At 54.9% G+C, this 18,277-nt stretch overlaps 1 non-coding gene across 1 annotated transcript; it reads left to right on the top strand.

Moving 5' to 3' along the window:
* Window positions 1–17,472: 17,472 nt before the first annotated feature.
* Window positions 17,473–17,557, top strand: LOC135576397 (small nucleolar RNA SNORD45). Its single transcript, XR_010468094.1, has one exon. It is a non-coding gene; the product is annotated as a small nucleolar RNA SNORD45 (small nucleolar RNA).
* Window positions 17,558–18,277: the final 720 nt, after the last annotated feature.

Below are 18,277 nucleotides of genomic sequence, written 5' to 3'. Positions count from 1 at the left end.
TCCCTTCAAGGATAGCAAGGAATGCTGCAATCAGTTCAGCCCACTGACTAGAGACCTGCACACTTGTCTGCCATAGTATTATGCCTGGTAAGTGCACTCTCTGCTGGGTTAAGTGCACTCTCTGCTGGGTTAAGAACTGGCTGGAGGGCCGGGCCCAGAGAGTGCTGGTGAATGGGGCTGCATCCAGCTGGCGGCCAGTCACTGGTGGTGTTCCCAGGGGTCAGTGTTGGGTCCTGTCCTGTTTAACATCTTGTTTGATGATTTAGATGAGGGGATTGAGACCATCATCAGCAAATTTGCTGATGACACCAAGTTGGGAGGGAGTGTCGACCTGCTGGAAGGCAGGAGGGCTCTGCAGAGGGATCTGGAGAGACTGGAAAAATGGGCTGATTCCAATGGGATGAAGTTCAATAAGGCCAAGTGCCGGGTCCTGCACTTTGGCCACAACAACCCCCTGCAGCGCTCCAGGCTGGGCGCAGAGTGGCTGAAGAGCAGTCAGGCAGAAAGGGACCTGGGGGGACTAATGGACAGGAAGCTCAACATGAGCCAACAGTGTGCCCAGGTGGCCAAGAAGGCCAATGGGATCCTGTCCTGGATCCAAACTAGCGTGGTCAGCAGGACAAGGGCAGTGACCCTTCCCCTGTACTCTGCATTGGGGAGGCCATACCTGGAGTATTGTGCTCAGTTCTGGGCTCCTCAGGTCAGGAAAGACATTGAAGTGCTGGAGCGGGTTCAGAGAAGAGCAACAAGACTGGGGAAGGGACTTGAACACAAGACCTATGGGGAGCGGCTGAGGGAGCTGGGCTTGTTTAGGCTGGAGAAGAGGAGGCTTAGAGGTGAGCTCAGCACTCTCTAGAACTACCTGAAGGGCAGTTCTAGCCAGGTGGGGATTGGTCTCTTCTCCCAGGCAGTCAGCAATAGGACAAGGGGCCATGGGCTTCAACTCTGCCAGGGGAAATTTAGGCTGGAGATTAGAAAGCAATTCTTTACAGAGAGAGTGGTCAGGCATTGGAATGGCTGCCCAGGGAGGTGCTGGACTCACAGGCCCTGGAGGGCTTTAAACTGGGATTGGACATGGCACTTAGTGCCATGATCTAGGAAACGGACTAGAGTTGGACCAAGGGTTGGACTTGATGATCTCTGAGGTCTTTTCCAACCCAGTCAATTGATTCTGTGATTCTGTAAAGGAGCATACGCAACCGCCCTCCGTTGCCTTTGTCCAGTTGCAGTGCATGCTGCACTGCCATCAGTAAACCAGGCATCCTTCTTGTGCTCTGCTGTTAACTCGTCGTAAGGAGGAGCCTCCTCCACAGGAGAGGTTGGGATGTCTCCTGGGGAAGAGTTTCCTCAAGTGCAGGCACATGATTAAATGATATTGTAGCAAGAAGGGTGGCATGTGGGGCAGTCACGTGAGTTTCCTGGTAAAAATCATTGCTGCAGAGAGTGTTCCACTTCCAGTGCGTAGCTGCCTGACCTACTCCTGCATGGGCCCTAACAGAGTCATCTGGTATGGGGGTGTGGACAGTTACACTATCTTGACCCATGATTTTTTCAGTTTCCTGCAGTGCCCAAACAACAGCCGGAATCTATTTTTCCATTGGGGTATAATGAGTAGCAGACCCTTGCAGTGCTTTAGACCAAAACCCTAGGGGTTCCTTCTGATTTTTTAGTCCAGTTGTCTGCCACAATCGCCAAGAGACTCCATCATCCAAGATTGTTACTTCTAGTTCAAAAGGATATCCTTGCCTGGGAGTATATAATCGGGCATGTTCAATCAAGGCACTTTGACAGGCATCAAAAGCTTCTTGTTGTTGTTGGTCACTGCCAACAGCCTTCTTTCTAGTTAGTTTCTGCAGAGGCCTCATTAAAATTGCCAAATACAAGATAAAAGTCCTCCAGTACCCCAGAAGTCCCACAAAGGCCTGTAACTGCGCTACCGTGGTTGGTACAGGAAATTGCTGAACTGTCTGCTGCACTTTATTTGGTATTTCCTTAATCTGCCCATGCCAGACGACCCCCAAGAACTGTACAGTGGTACTAGGGCCCTGTATTTTCTTTGGATTGATTGTCCAGGCCTGGTTCTGCAAATGTGACTGCAATGACTCAGCAGCTGCTTCAGTTTCTTGTTGTGACTCTGCCGTGAGCAAGACATCATCAGTATCATGTCGTACAGTAAGATACCTGACCATGGTGCTACGTCAGCTGCTACCATTGATGGCATATAGAGGGGCTGTGCTTGTATCCTCGGGGCAGTACCTGAAAGGTGTATTGCTTTTGCTGCCAGGTGAAAGCAAACTGGTCCTGACTCTCTGGGGCAATGGCAATTGAAAAGAAAGCATTAGCAAGGTCTAGCACCATTTTCCATGGCAATAAGTTCTTGCCAGTTTTTTCTATGAGTGTAACCATATCTGGCACCATAACTGCAAGGTGTGAGGGGTGACTTTATTGAATTCTCTGTAGTCTACAGTCATTCTCCAAGTACCATCTGTTTTTCGAACAGGCCAGATAGGATTATTGAAAGCCGTCACAGTTTCTTTAATGATCCCCACTTGTCAGAGTGCCCGAATAGTCTCAGTAATTTCTTCCTCCCCCCTGGGATGCAATATTGTTTTATAGTCACCCCCTTGGCGGGTGCAGGCAGCACAACAGGATCCCATTTTGGGAATCTACACAAGACAGTTACAGACCGGATAGCAAATACTGTGCGCAGAGAGCCGAAAGCAAAATGACCATTTAAGGCTCCAACCGTCTGCCCTGGTAGGACATCAATACCCAGGATATATTCTTTAATTGGGGCAATCAACACTGTTCCAGTAAATGGCTTGGGATTTGCGATTGTGAGGGGAACAGTAGCTTGGAGAGCAGGGCTCAGATGTCCCCCCAAACCACAAATCTGCGATGTAGCATCTTTGTTCTTAATATCACTATGTAAAACTGCGACCTCAGCCCCCATATCCACCAGAGCTAATGCATTCAAAATCCCCCCAGACTGCCACTCTAGAGTTAAAGGAACGTAAGGGCGTCGGTTCTTCCACAGTTCCCATACAGCAGGGGTGGCACTGGATGAGCTTTGAAGGTCCCTTCCAACCCAAACCGTCCTGTGACTCTCTGAACCCGCACTGCCCCGGCTCAGCCCGGCAGTGCCGCTGGGAAAGCGGCTCCAGGACAGGGTGAAAGCGCCGGGCGGCAGCTGCTGGCGAGGAGGGGAGGGCAGCGTGAGAGACGAGGCCGGGCAGCCCGGAGCAGAGGGTCTCGCTGAAACGGCGCTGTGGAAACCCTCGGGGCCTGGCGGGAGCTGAGGGCAAAACAGTGGGAAACAGCTCCTGAGGCGCTGGGACCAGCCCTGCTGTAAACCTGCGTGTCTTTGCTGCCCCCGTGCCTGCCGTGCCCGCACGGCCTTCTGCCTCCCCTGCAGTGCAGAGCCTGGGGGCCAGCGAGCGCCCGCCCGCCGGCACCGTAACTGCGCCTGGAACCAGGCTGTGCTGAGGGACAGACGTCCTGCGGCAGCGGGAGAGCCCAGGAACGACACCGTCTGCTCAGCACGCTCAGGGTGCTGCACATCTGAAGGACACCAGGGCTTTGGCATTCTCCTCCAGCTTTATTAAATCCAGCCCTCCTCCCGAGAAGAGCTGCACCTCCGCCGGGCTTAGCGGGGCCAGCAGCACAGGGCTCGCAGGGTCCATCGCGATCTCGACTGCTCCCTTGGGTTGCCCAGGATGCGGATGGTCTGGGCTGCCAGGGAGCAGATGGAGGGTTCACTATCCTGCTCCAAGGGCTGAAGGGCTGCAAGGGAAAGAAGCAGAACCCAGATGAGCTCCCACGTCTGCAGAGACCCCTGGGCATCCCCTCCCGACCACGCTCCCTACTCACCGCTGCAGATCTCAGCCAGCTCCTCCTCCTCCCTTCGGTCCCTCAGGGGCCGCGCAGCCAGCCCTGGGCACAGAGCTCCATCAGCCCCTGCTCCCTCCCCTCATCAGGGCTGAGCCCAGGGGAGAGCAGGAGCCGAGATGGTGGCACCGGGCAAGGCGGCCACCAAGGCCACCTGCGTGGGCAGGGCTGGGAGGGCAGGCCAAGGCCCTGCCCGGGGCAGCTGGGGCTCTGGCAGCCACAGGGCTGCTCCTTGTGCCAGGGCAGCGGCGGGGACTGGGGCCAGGCTGCTGAAAGAGGGACCCGGGGGCTGTGACTCACCAATGAACCTCACGGCCGCCTCTCGCAAGCTGGCCTGAGCGTCCCTCAGGTACGGCAGGCTCTGACTCAAGAGCTCTTGAGCTCTGCTCCTGTCCCGCTCCAGCTGGAGAGAGCACAAGGGCATGGGCATGTCACTGTCTCTCCCCACTTGGCTGGATCAGTCTCTCCTCCCATGAACCCACGCTCCCATGAACCCTTCCCCTCCGGCCATTCCCGTGTTCCAGCCAGGAGCCCCGTGGGGCTGAGAGAGAGACACAGGCCAAGGGGTCCCAGGGGTGCTGAGAGCCCTCCCTCCCGCTGGCTGCGGGGCAGAGGGAAGAGCCCTGGGGACTCTGTTCTTGAGCACAGGGAACAAGGATGCAGCTCGGGGCTGCAGCAGGACAGGGGAGGCACATCTGCAGAGCCCACAGCACAGACATGTGGGGCAGCCCCGTCCAGCCTGGGCCCTGGGCCTTGGGGGTTGTCCTCACCAAGCACTCTCCAATCCGCCATGTCTGCTGTGTCTGCACCAGGTGTTGGAGCTGTTTCCACCTGAGCAGCTCTGCGGCACCGAGGAGGGCTTCCCCAGCGGCCTGTGGAACAGGAGAAGCTGGGAGATGGCACCACGGTTGGGACAGGAGACCTGGCGTCACCCTCCTCTGGGCTCCATTCCTGGGGTGATTCTGCCCTTAGGGAGTGGTGACATGCCCTGGCCCAAACGCCCAGGGGTCTCTTCCCTGCATCGCTGCTCGGCTTTGAAATCTGTACCTTGGCCACGCTCTGCACTTGGTCACTCATGCGGAAGAAGAGAGGGAGCAGGCCACGTCGCACCGTGTTCTTCATCTCCCTCTTGTCGTTCCGCACCACCATCTTCATCAGGTCTCTGAAGAGGCTGATGGAGATCTCTCTCAGCTGGCTCAGCTCCTGGGAGGGAGCAGCACAGCAGGACCTGAGCACCAGCAGCTCTCTGCCCACGGGGAGCAGAAGCTCCTGCATGGCTGATGGGAGGGGAGACGCTCCAGGGCGGCATTGTGCACACTGCAGTTGTGGCCAGATCTGCGGCCCTGGGTCCATGAAAGGCCACTCGTGAGACTTGCTCAGGCAGTGCCTGTGCCTCAAAGTGCTCTCCCAGCCAGCCAGCACCCCCAGCAGCCTCAGCAGCCATGGTGGGGAGGAGCTGTGGGAGCAGCGGGCAGGGAGAAGCTGGGCTGGGCTGCAGAACACAGAAGCCATCCCACAAGAGCCCCGGGGAGAAAGCAGAGGAGAAGCCCCTGCTTTGAGTGGCTGGGCTGAAGGGCAGCTGTCATTGTCCAGTGCCCACCCGCGGGGCTCAGGCTTATACATCAGCCTTACACATCAGCCTTATACATCAGCCTTACACATCAGCCTTATACATCAGCCTTACGTCATCAAAGAGGGGCAGGAGAAATCCTGCCAGCTGCACAGCGGTGGGACTGGCCTTCTCCCTCTCCAGCTGAGCCATCGCGTTTCTGAAGACCACCAGAGCCTTGATCTTGATAGCCTTATTGCTGTACTGCAGGACCCACATCAGGTCTGGCAGCATGACCTTCATTTTTCTGGCCTATATGAAGAAGAGAGTTTCCGTCTTGGGACCAGGTCGATGCCTGGAGAGCTCTCCAGGCAGCCCCCAGGCTTCATTGCCTCAGAAACCTCATGACTAGGTACATTGGAGCAAACTCCTCATCTTGCAGGTCACTGCTGGCCAGTATCTGAAAGCAAGCCAGCAGTGAGCAGAGCTGCTCAGAGTGGCAGAGCTGCTGGGGCTCCTGGCACCGTGCAGCTCCTGGGGCACCAGGAGCTTTTTCCAGTAACTCACAGCCAAGCGAAGGATGGCGGTGTCCACCCAGTGTGTATATAAGACCCTATAGTGCTGGTCCTGGAGTTGGATGAGCAGCTCCTTCAACACGTTCTGCAGGGTGTGGGGCACGGAGAACATCACCTCCCACAGTGCCAGGGCAGTGCTGCAAGAGAGCGCTCTGTCAGCAGGGCAGCCTGGCCCACAGCAGCGTGTCCGGCTCCGCGCTGCAGGACGCTTGGGATGCCCTGGGCAGCAGCAGAGGCTGAGCTGGTGCTCCCGTGGGGCTGGCAGGAGTGCAGTGGGGGGCTCTGGGCTGGCTTGCTCAGCTGTGGCTGCTGCGGGCCTGGCTGACCCCCAGCGCTGGAAAGCGTGGTGGGATGGAGGGTCCTGCTCCTCGGGGGTGTCCTGCAGGATTCCTTGGCGCTGGCAGCCAGAGCATCTCTGGGCCCCTCTCCCCACAGGGAACAAGCCCTCATGGCTTTTGGAGCCAGTACCTGTCTCCTGGTGGTGCAATTGTCAGCAGCGTAGACACCACCTCCCCAGGGCACTTGTCAGCCATGGGGACAATTAGGGACATCACACTCCGCCGGGCTGGTGCTGTGTTGATGCACCGCAGGGCTTTGTGGATGCAGCTTGTGATCTTTGGCACCTGGAGGAGACACAGGTGAGGATGGTGCTGCCATTGGAGTGCAGCCATTTCCTCAGATGTCCTTCCCATCCCTCTCTGCCGCCTTCAGGTGGCTTCACTTTACTGGGATTTGAGAGGAAGAGATGGATGGAGGGAGGAACAAGGCCTGACAGGGCCGAAGGGCAGGACAATCCAGCCAAAGGCCACTTACATCCACCAGCCAGAAATCACAGTTTCTCTTGACCATGCCCAGCATGTTTCTGGCTGCCTCCTTGTCAAAAGTGCTGGAGTCGCTCATCGCCTCGATGAACACCAGGACCATGTCTGTCCTCTCGGGAGGCTGGAGGTATTCTGCAAAGAGCTAAGGGAGGAACGGAGTCAGCGAAGCAAAGTCACACCGAGTGCCCCGGTGCTGCTGCGTAGCCGGGCAGTGCCAGCAGCCCTGCAGAGACGCCCGGCGGTGCTGCGGCAGTGCCCGCAGCAAAGCTGGCAGCAGGGGCGGCAGTGACTGCATGGGAAGATGAGAAGAGAGGCCCGGGGAGAGGGAGGAGGGTTGGGGTCCTGGGCACAGGCTGCTGGTCCTGCCGTGAACCAGGGCTTGCTGGTGGCCAGCAGGGCTGGGGCTGCTGCTGGGACACTGGAGAGCAGCCCTCGCATCGTCCCTGCTCAGGGACAGCAGGAACCCTCTCAGCAGGGACGTGCCAGCCCCCTGATTGTGGAGGCCTTTGCTCACACAAGTCCCCTGCTGATGCCACCAACAAGAGTGCCAGCAGGAGCTCTTTACCATGATGTCGGGTTTTAGCCAGTCCTCAGAGGAGCTGTCGGGATCTTCCAAGTGGGGCTGTTGTGCTTGATTCCTCCTGTCTAAACAGCGGGGAAACATAGAGAACTCAGCAAAGCACAGCAGCTTTGTCAGCAAGCTTCCCAAAGCACCCCAAGATCTGCCCTCGTGATGGCAGGGCATAAGTGGTCAAGGAGAATTCTGGAGGGAATCAGGAACAGCTTCTTGCTACAAGCACTGGAAGCTCTAGCCAGGAGGACTCAGAGATAGACCTGCTCTTCACTGGCAGGACAACCATGGCTTTGGGTCATGGCAATCAGCCGTATGTTTGGGTCTGGGAACCACAGAACAGCGGGCTTCAGGATCCCGAAAGGAGGGAGGAAGGAGAGCAGCAGAGAACAGATCCCAGACTTTGGGAGAGCGCTCAGCTGCTGCAGCAAAATGGCAGCTGGGATGCTACGGGAAGCAGCTGGGAAGGACAAAGGAGGTGAGGAACAGGAGCAGACCCATCGGGAGATGTCTGTGTGTAGAGGGATCAAGCCCAGCACAATTTCTCTTACTGTTTTGTCCAGCCAAGAAGACAGCGAGGTGCTGCACTGCATCTCGAGCCAGAGTTTTTGCCTCTCCCCAGGAATGTTGGAAAAGGAGGAGATGCCCCAGCAGCTGTCCCAGGTCTGGGATCTGGATGTCTCTATAGCTGACAGGACCGTGTATGTCTGTCCTAGAGCGGCACCAGGCCTGGGCGAGGGAGACAGAACAGCAGGAGGGTTGAGGGCAGGCGGCTGTGCCAAAGCCCTGAACCCAAGCGTGTGTCCAGGGCTCGGTGGGCAGGCAGGACTGTCCAGGGCCGTGCTGGTCACAGCTCCCAAAGCAGCTGGGTGGGCAACAGCCCCGCGTGGGGAGAGCTGCAGGCTGCTCTGGGGTGCAGGGAGGGGCAGACGCTCTGGCCGGAGGGTGCCTGGCTCCTTACCTCCAGTGTGGGATTCTCAGCCAACATGAAGCTCAGCCCCTCAATCCTCCCCACGGCCCTCTGCCGCACATGTTCTCTATCGGAGCTGCTCAGAGTCAAGAGCATCTGGGGAGAGAGAAGCTGCTGGTGAGCCCTGGGAGCAGCCACCGCTCCAGCAGAAGCAGCACCGCTCAACTCCTGGGCTGGACTGGCCCGCTCCATTAAGGGTTCCCCAGGACTCGACCAAAGCCTGTAGCGAGGCTCTTGCCCTGGGGTCCCTGGCAGGCTTGGGGCACATGCCCCAGGCCAGCCCCATGGCCAGGCAGGAAGGCAGATGCCACCCTCTGCGGCCACTGTGCTGCGGAAGAGCCTGGAGGGCAGCCCCTGGTTCCCCGGGGAGGTGGGCACCCTCCCGGCAGCGCTCTCTGCACGGCACGGGGTGGGACTGTCACCTCCAGAGTGGACACCCCGTCCCCAGGGTGAGGAACAGCCCTTGCGAAGCCCAAACTTCGCACACCCAGACCTGGAAGATATTCTGCAGCAGGTCGCTGACTCTGGAGGCACGAGAGTTGAGGAGCAACGCCTGCAGCATGTTGTCCATGGACCGCATGGTCTGCAAGAACACAACAGGTTGTGGTCGTGTTTCCTGCCACCCCTCTCACTCCCAGGGGACTGATGTGAACTCCCAGCACCGAGGGACGACTCCCGCGCTGCTGCACTGTGCCTGGGAGAGACCCAGGGGCAAATAACCTGCTATGGGCAGAGCAGCCTGCGAAACTGGACGTGGCCGGGCTCACAGGCAGGGGACGAAGGGATGAGGGTGGGACAGCAGAGCTGAGACCCTGCCCTGCCTTGGATCTCTGGTTATATCACGGCACGGGGTGGTTGGGGAGCAGACAGAGGGACTGGGGGCTCCTGTAGCTCACGCAGCACTTACTTCTAAGTAGAGGTAACGGTCCATGTCCTCCACTTCTGGTGGAAGCGAGAAGACACTGGAGAAGCAGGCTTGGAGCAGCCTTGTCTCCTTGCCCTCCAGCACCCTCTCCACTGCGCTGCAGAGAGAGAGAGAGCAGCCAGCCACACGCTGGTACCTGGAGCAGCGCCTCGAGGCCTCGTGCAGGCGTCCCCGGGAGGGATGGGCAGGTACCTCAGTTCGGCAATGGCACGCATGGCGATCTGCCGCAGCGCCGTGCGCAGTTGGTCCCTGGGCTCCTCTTCCAGCAGCACCTGCAGAGCACAGCTGGGATGGGACCTGCAGCTGCCAGCACCCAGCGCCGCCAGCCCCCGGCCCTGCCCAGCGCTGTCCTCACATGGTGCCGGTGCCGGAGTCCTCGACCCCTTCCCCAGAGCCGCCGGGTATCCCCTCACCTTGATATTCTCCGCCAGCTCGTATCTCCGGCAGAAGACATCTAGGCCCATTGGGGAGCGCTGGCGCCTGCTGGTGTCGCACAGGTCACGGATGTCCATAAGAAACCCGATCTTGTGGCTCTCCTCCTGGCAGCCAGGGAGCAGAGAGGCCAACAGGGAGCGTGAGATGGGGACACGCGGCCAGCGGCACCGCAGCATGGGGGTGCAGTGCCCATTAGAGACCTGGGAGCAGCAGCTCTGCCCAGCCAGCACCCTCCAGCACCCGCAGCAGAGCCCCTGTCAGCAGACGCCGGCACAGCCGCCTTTAAAGCGGCTGCGGTTACCTTTTGTGGGCTGCCGAGAAAGGACACGATGGAGTCCATGTATCCGCTTAGAAATGCGTTCACAGGTAACGCATCAGCATCTAATAAAGGAGGAGAGCAGGGAGGGCTGCAGAGAGGGTTTGCAGGCAGGACAGAGCAGAAGGAGCTCTGCCCCATGTCCATCCCAGTGCCCGCTGCCCCAGCACAGTCTCCCCGTGCGTGTCAGGGCTGCAGGGTGCCCGGCAGACGGGCTGCGATGCTGGAGCCAGGCAGGACGGGGAAAGCGCCCAGTGCAGCGGGTGAGGAACTCGCTTCAGACGGGCAGGAAGGTCCCCGTCCCACAGCACGGCTGCCTCCTGCCCGCCCAGCTGCCTCTCGCTGCCCGTGCCCTGCAGCAGGAGCTGGGTCCCCTCTGCCCGCAGAGGCTGTGCTGGGGCCGGCTCCCAGCTCGGAGCAGCCCTGGGCTTCAGGCAGCATAATCACCACCCATGGAACCCCCTGCCAGCGTGTGGGGAACCGTGACCCTGGTGTCGAGCAGGGAGCGATCACTGGGCCCCACCCTGCCCAGACAATCAGGGCCCCTCACTCACCAATCTGCGGTGGCTGGGCCACATCCAGCTGGTTGGGCTGCGGTGGAGATGTGACCTCCTGGGGAGCCCCAACCTCCTCCTGCCAGGCCACCCTGGGGCGGCTGGGGGGTCTCTCCTGCCAGGCCAGCCTGCGTCGGATGGGGGGTCTCCCTGCCATTTTGCAATCAAAGGGAAGAACTAGGGATGGGGAAGGCGGGCGCTTCGGCAAAACGCCTCGGTGCTGCAGCTCTGCCAGAGGCAGCGGTGAAGGATGTGGGATGCGCCTGTGTGCTCCTCGTCGGGGAAAGACGTGAGCTCAGGAGCTCCTTGCTCCAAGTCTGCCGGGGGCAGCTAGAGCTAGGCTGTGGTTGGACTCTGTGATCTTAAGGGTCGCTTCCAACCAAGGAGACTCTCTGGTTCTCTGACAGACGTGGGCTACGCTCGGGGCTCTCGCCAGCTCCGTGCTCGCACCCTGTCTCGTCACCGTCCTGTCGGACAGTGTGGGCTGGGGCTGCAGCTGCACTGATCACATGCGGGGCAGTGGGTGTCACAGTGTGAGGTCACAAAGGGCCCCACTGTGACCCTGCGCCTGGGGAGGCACAGGCCAGCTCAGCCCTGGGCACCTGCGCAGGGGTTTCTGTTAGATGGAGATTTGTTACTGAACCAGCCAGGAATTTCAAGGCCAACTCAAATGCTGAAGACAGGACCTTCTGTGGGAGAGAAGCAGTTCTGTAATAACAAGGCCTCAACATGACGTGGATTGATGGACCTGTCATCAGTGAGACTCCAGCGCATGGACAGCTCGTGAGCATTGATGATATCCAATCAGTGAATGCGTGCTTGGAGCGTGGACGCGTGATCAGAGAACAGTTGCACGTATAAGGAGGCTTGTTTCTGTAATAAATGACTTTGCGTGGTTCACATTGAATCGGAATGCTGAGTCCTTTATCGTTCCATCAAACGGTGACCCCGGCGTGATGCTCTGAATGGCGTCTCACTGCGATCGGGGAAAAGCTGGAGCAGCCCAGCCGGAGGCGGTTCAGCCGGACTGAAGACCGGACAGAGGCGTACGGACACCCCGGGGATAAATTCGTCGATGGATCACCGGAAAAGGTGAGCAGCTGGGGCAGGAGGAGGGAAGAGTGAAGCTCCTCCTGATATTGTCTCTGTGAGAGGACTTCAATATGAAGAAAGTAACATATGTAGAGTGTTAGTTTGGTGTAGAATTAATGGCTACCCAGGAGAAACCGAGAAGGCTTTTAAATGTTAACTTTGGGACGATAAAGGGCAGAAATGATGGGATAAGTTCAGCAATAGAGATAAAGAAACTAAACCATTAGTAACTACATGGAAGCTTATAAAAGGTTTAAGGCTGAATGGTCTGCTGCTGCTGGAGTTTTTGTAGCGTTGCAGACTGATAAGGATCCTGAAAGTCGCTGTGGAGTTTACCCGGTTCGTGTCTTTGATACCCTCCCTATTCCATGTGCTGCTGTGCCTTCAGGCCCCCGTTGGCTCAGCAGTCTGGGGCGGGGGGAGGAAAAATGCCGAGCGGTGTCCTCCTACTCAATTACCCAACCCTGATGAGAACAGCAAGTCCAAAGAACTGGAGTCAGACAACTTGCCTAAAGAACCTGCGAAAGCTGAGGATGCTAAAGTCGTAAACAAGTGTACTATCAGTCCTTGTACCAATTTGTATCTGCCTGTACCGCCTTTTAACCCTCCAACTTCCACGAGAGAGCAGAAGGAGTCACTGGATAAGAACTGGACAACAGAACTGTGTGACAGATGAGTTAATAGCGAGTGAATCCAGCAGTCGGCAATGCGGTCATGCTGATCGTGTCGGGAAAGGGGACGCGCCTGGGAACTCAGATTATACAAATAATTACGATGCTAGAAAGTATTGCCGAGAATGTGCACTGTTCCAAACCCCCCTGTTACTAATGATTCTCCAGCGCCGCTCAAGTCCGTGTTATCTAATGATGAGGATGAGGATGAGGATGAGGGTTTGCAGCATTTTCTTGAAAAGTTGAAGGAGTATGTGTACGAGTTGCCCGAGATCAGATAAAAACCACGAAAGACTCAAACAAAATTAGACCTATGCAATGTAACAGCTATAGATCATTTAGAATGGAACGATGGGGATTCATTGAAAGGGGCGGGTATCCCCCAACTCTTGGAAGAGACACTAATTGGCACATCACAATTAGAGGCGCGATTAGCTTCTGAAATCCTGAGGCAGGCAGCAGACCTCGCATATCAAGCTATGATAAAGGTGCCTGAAACCAACACAGCAGCCAAATCATTTACAACTATTAATCGGGGTCCCAATGAGAACTACATGCAATTTATTGACCATCTTCAAGAGGCCATCAATAAGCAGGTTGAAAACTTAGAAGCTAAGGAAGCACTGGTGCTGAGATTAGCAGTAGAATGCTAATGTTTGCTATCAACATGTTACTTGCGAGTTTTACAGTACATATTATGTGCTCCTGTGTATTCCCTCTCTGAAATTCAAGCAGCTTGTCAGTAATGTGAGTTAATTGTTTTAATAGTTGTTTTTAAGTGTGCCATAAAACTTTCTCCCCACTTTTCCCACTCACGCTGCCAGCAGCCCTGTGCTTCCCCCTCCCTCTTCTCAAGGGTTTTACTTGCAAGATGGGGTCAGGAATGATGGATCCTAATTCAGTGTTATAGATGCTCACAGACCTGGTGGTCCAGAAGCCCATTGGCAAGCAGGTGCTGTACCTTCTGTGGAGAATGGCAATTTGAACAAGCAGCAGGAGAGCCAAAAGGGCGATATTACACTTAGATTGAGGCGTGGAATGACCTTACAACCCTTGAGGTTATAAAGAAGGTATGTATTTATTTGCAACGCCGGACACACGGGGAATCATTTCACCTAATGTGTGTGTAAAATTGCAGTAGCTGTGAGCTTGGTTAAATGCAGTAAAGTGTTACATATTCGTGAAAGTTCTAGGAACACCTATACATATCCATAACCTGTCCCCGAGAAGGTGGTTCTTATTACAATGAGTTCAGGAGACCATTTCCATAGTCTCCACCTCTGGCTCCTCCTGGTTGCAGCTGCGCAGTGATCGCGACCCCGGGTCCTCTTTCTCTGTACACGGTCACCTTTGGTCAGTGTGATGAGTTGGTTGGGTCTCAGGCTGCTGAGTTGGTTAGAACTGGCCTATCTCCTTGTCCTGTGCCCAGGTTTCTGTAATCTAGTTCACCCAAGGATACACCAAGGATTATTGTCCTTGCAGGGCGGCAGTGACGTCCTGTTTCTCGTACAATAAGTTACACAGAGCTAAGCAAGGCTGGGCAATAGTGACGTGGGTTAAAGGGCTGGCTCTCTAAGTGTCTTTAGTGATGTGGGGTAGGGCTAGTTCCTTAACTGTTAGTTGTTAAATGTTAATAAATTAGTTGTCAATTCCCTGTATCAAGCCTACCATGTCAATTCTTTTAGATCAGGTTGATCCGTAAATGTCAGCATCCATGTACAGAACCTACAAATGAGCTGGGCATTGAAGCCACAATTGGAGGAAAAGAGACAAGACGTGATGAGCTTCTTAAACCCAGGAATCACTGCACCACGCCTCCTGAGGTTCCTGGGAACACCTAAGCTTTTTTTCCAGAGAAGTGTGATTCCTGTTTAGGTGTCCGGGAGAGAGGGAGAAGAGAGGACACTTCAGTTTCCCAAATCCCATGACAGTGCCCAAAACAGCCTGCTCTTGGCCTCTGGGATCCCATTTCCTGAGATGAAAAGCTGGTGGGTGATAATGCATCAATAATCCCTCAGGTGTTTCTGTGATCTGTCTAAAAGTGGCAGGATCTATGAAAAAGAAAATTTAAAAAATAGCGCCCTGTTTTTGTAGTAGCAACTCAGGGCAATGGCAACAAGGCATGATATCTCATCCTGAATCACACATCCAAAGTGGTTCAGATGAAGGGTGGTCTTGCAGAAGTCACACCAAGTGTCCCCATGTTGCAACAAGGCATGATATCTCATCCTGAATCACACATCCAAAGTGGTTCAGATGAAGGGTGGTCTTGCCAAAGTCACACTAACTGTCCCCATGTTGCGTGGACACGGCTCATGTGCCTCTCCAGAGAGCGGCAGAGGCTCGGTCCCCTTCTCCGGACAGATCCTTGCCAGGAAGCCACAGGCATGCGGGTCGCTCACCTGCATCTTACTGGGACATCACTCGGCATTGATTTAGACATACTTAGTGCTTTTCTGTGACTACTTTTTCTGCACAGAGGGTCATCAAAAGACAACCTTTTCATAAGAGGTGGTTGAAAAGGCCTGTTATGACCAGGAAAGCTTGCCATAAGCTCTGGAGGCAGTGAGGAAGAGCACCTGCAATATCCAAAACACTCAAGGCTGCCTCTGAAGAGCGAGAGAGCCTTAGCAGCAGTGCTTGGCCATGTGTAGGTCTGAAGAGATGTTTGGGGGTGTCAGTGAGAAACAAGGGCATGGCTGACGGCTTCAGTGAAGCCTCAAAACCACGTCTGAAACCAGCAATGGAAAAGAGTTGAGGCCTGTGGGTGGAGGTTGAGGAAGGGGACTGTCCTGGGAAGATGGCAGGAAGGAAGGCACCGGCACCTCCTGTGCAAACCAAGGGTGATAACAGGTGTTTCCATGTTGTGTGCAGGCCTCAGCCTGGCAGATGGGGATTGTCCACTGCTGGGGTGGCTGCACTCAGTCATCCACATGAGCTGACTGTTGTAGGAAAATAGGAAATTAGGATTTTAGGCCTATATCAGTGTTATAAGCTGTGCTGCTAAGGCTGAAAGTCTCAGCTTGTCCCCTGTATAGCCCTTATCCAGAACCACGAGCTTGGTTACCTTATGCTTGCTTTGTACCTTTACTTAAGACATTGATAAATGCTATTCTTAGGGTTGCTGATCTCCATGCTAGACTGATGAACTATGGATAACAAATGAGACAGGTAGAACTTCAGACAAAGCTAGCCCTGCGACCCGATGACCTTTCATTCGGTACTTGTCAAGAAAGAAGAAGTGGAACCCGCAGACCACTGGGACGGAAGGAACCTGAGGACATCGTGAATATTTAGAAAATTGCACTAGACAGTGATAAATTTTGCTTAGTTGCATAATACCTGTTAGAACCCCATATAAAGACCAGTTATACTGCTATATGACGGTTACTCTCTGAGGAGGTGACCCAACGCTGCTGTTCCTGCGAATCTTCTACAATAAATACTGCTCAGAGTAACCCACGAGAGTTCGAGTCTCTCTCCAGCGCCTCTACCAACTACCTTTTTCACTGACCTTGCACTTTCCTTCCTTCACTCCCTGCACTTGGGTGGACCTCAGGAAGCATCCATGAGCCTGGAGGACAGACTCACCTCGTGGGGTGAAGTGCCATCACTGCAGGGGAAGAGGAAGGGTTTGTGAGACACGTGGGCATGCAGGGAGAGAGCAGGGTAAGTGCAGCAGTAAGTGTGTTAAAGGCAGGAAGTAGAAATGAAATATCGGAGGGTCTCATGCTGAAGTGAAATAGGTTTTGGTTTTGAGGCAGCAAAGAAGGAGGATGTGCTTTTAAGTGTGAGGATGTGGAACTGAATTATAGCATGTCTATAGCATGGAAATAGCATGGGAGGAGTGGCTGACACTGTAAGCTGTGCTGCCATCCAGAGACCTGGACAGGCTGGAGAGTAGGGCGGGGAATAACCTGATGAAATTTAACAAGGGAAAGTGTAGAGTCCTGCATCTGGGCAGGAACAACCCCAGGTTCCAGTATAGGTTGGGAAATTACATATTAGAGAGCAGTGTAGGGGAAAGGGACCTGGGGGTCCTGGTGGACAACAGGATGACCATGAGCCAGCACTGTGCCCTTGTGGCCAGGAAGGCCAATGGCATCCTGGGGTGTATTACAAGGGGGGTGGTTAGTAGATCGAGAGAGGTTCTCCTTCCCCTCTACTCCACCCTGGTGAGACCACATCTGGAATATTGTGTCCAGTTGTGGCCCCTCAGTTCAAGAAGGACAGAGAACTACTGGAGAGGGTCCAGCGTAGGGCAACGAAGATGATTAAGGGAGTGGAGCATCTCCCTTATGAAGAAAGGCTGAGGGAGCTGGGTCTCTTTAGTTTGGAGAAGAGGAGACTGAGGGGTGACCTTATTAATGTTTATAAATATATAAAGGGTGAGTGCCACGAGGATGGAGCCAGGCTCTTCTCGGTGGCAAACAATGATAGGACAAGGGGTAATGGGATCAAGCTGGAATACAAGAGGTTCCACTTAAACTTGAGAAAAAACTTCTCTCAGTGAGGGTGACAGAGCACTGGAACAGGCTGCCCAGGGAGGTTGTGGAGTTTCCTTCTCCGGAGACATTCAAAACCTGCCTGGACATTTTTCTGTGTGACCTCACCTGGGCGTTCCTGCTCCAGCAGGGGGATTGGACTGGATGAGCTTTTGAGGTCCCTTCCAATCCCAAACATACTGTGATACTGTGATACTGTGATACTGTGATACTGTGATACTGTGATACTGTGATACTGTGATACTGTGATACTGTGATACTGTGATACTGTGATGTGATATGCGAGTGTGTGATTCCATGTCCAAGTCATCAGTAGGACACCTGCTGGGCTCTGTGAGGGGTAGATGAGGAAGCAACAAGCCCTTGGAGTTGTAAGGACTTGCTGTGCTCTCATGTAACTCGGTGGAAGAGACAGAAGCCACAGTCAAGAGGACAAGGGTCTCAAGGTGGGGACTTGGTTGCTTGTATAATGTATGTCTAGTTCATTTCGAGGAAGACAGAGATGAATGGTGTTAGAAATCAATAAGCTGCATCCTGTTGGAGGGACAAAGTGTGTTGGATTTGAAGCCGCTGGACAGGACGGGAGGAGCTGCCTTCTTGGGTCAGTGATGGGTGTTGGCATGTATTATCTGAGCTGGAGCTGATGTCTGTCACCACTTGAGCTCTAGAATTACTCTGAGACCCAGGAATCTCCAGTTCCTTGTGGAGCTTTTCCAGGCTGTGGAATCCCCTTTCTGTCAAAGGTTGTAACACAGCCCATGGAGAAGGGGGCACTGTTTGAGGTTCCTCAGTGTGTGTGTTAGGGAGGCGTCGTTCTTGGGCTCACGCTGGGCGTTACGAGGAGACGCTTTCACGTGAGCTGAAGGCAGCTCTGGGTACCCAAAGCTGTTAACCGTTGTTAACAAACGCTGCTGCTGAGATTTAGGAGTAAAAGTGCCGCAAATGTGATTTCCCAGGGAAAACAGAGGAATTTGTCAATGCCTGGTTGTTATATGGCACATTGTAATTAAGCCCAGTGGTAATTTTGCATTGATTTTACACAGGACAACTGGCTGTAACAGACTGGTTGCATCAAATAAACGTTGACTTGCTGCACTGGTGGCCTTGGGAACAGCAGATGGCTTCTGGAGGTGGTGACATCTCCTGCGAGCCCAGGAGTGCTGAGCCCATTGTACAGGGAACAACCTCTCCTCCCTGAGCAGGGCAGAGGACCCAGGGGTCCGGGCTGCCTGTCCACGCTCCTCTCCTGCCCCAACACCAAAATATGTTTCTTGGGGGATGGTTCTCACTAGAGCCCTGCGAAGAATTTGTTTCCTGTGGTGACTGTAAAACACAGGGTACCCCAAGGACTGGCACTGTCTGCTCTTCACCTCACAGAATCACAGAATGTCAGGGGTTGGAAGGG

Source organism: Columba livia, chromosome 25 (assembly GCF_036013475.1).
Source record: "Columba livia isolate bColLiv1 breed racing homer chromosome 25, bColLiv1.pat.W.v2, whole genome shotgun sequence".
In the NCBI taxonomy this organism is placed as follows: Eukaryota; Metazoa; Chordata; class Aves; order Columbiformes; family Columbidae; genus Columba; species Columba livia.
This window is presented reverse-complemented; position numbering and strand designations above follow the sequence as displayed.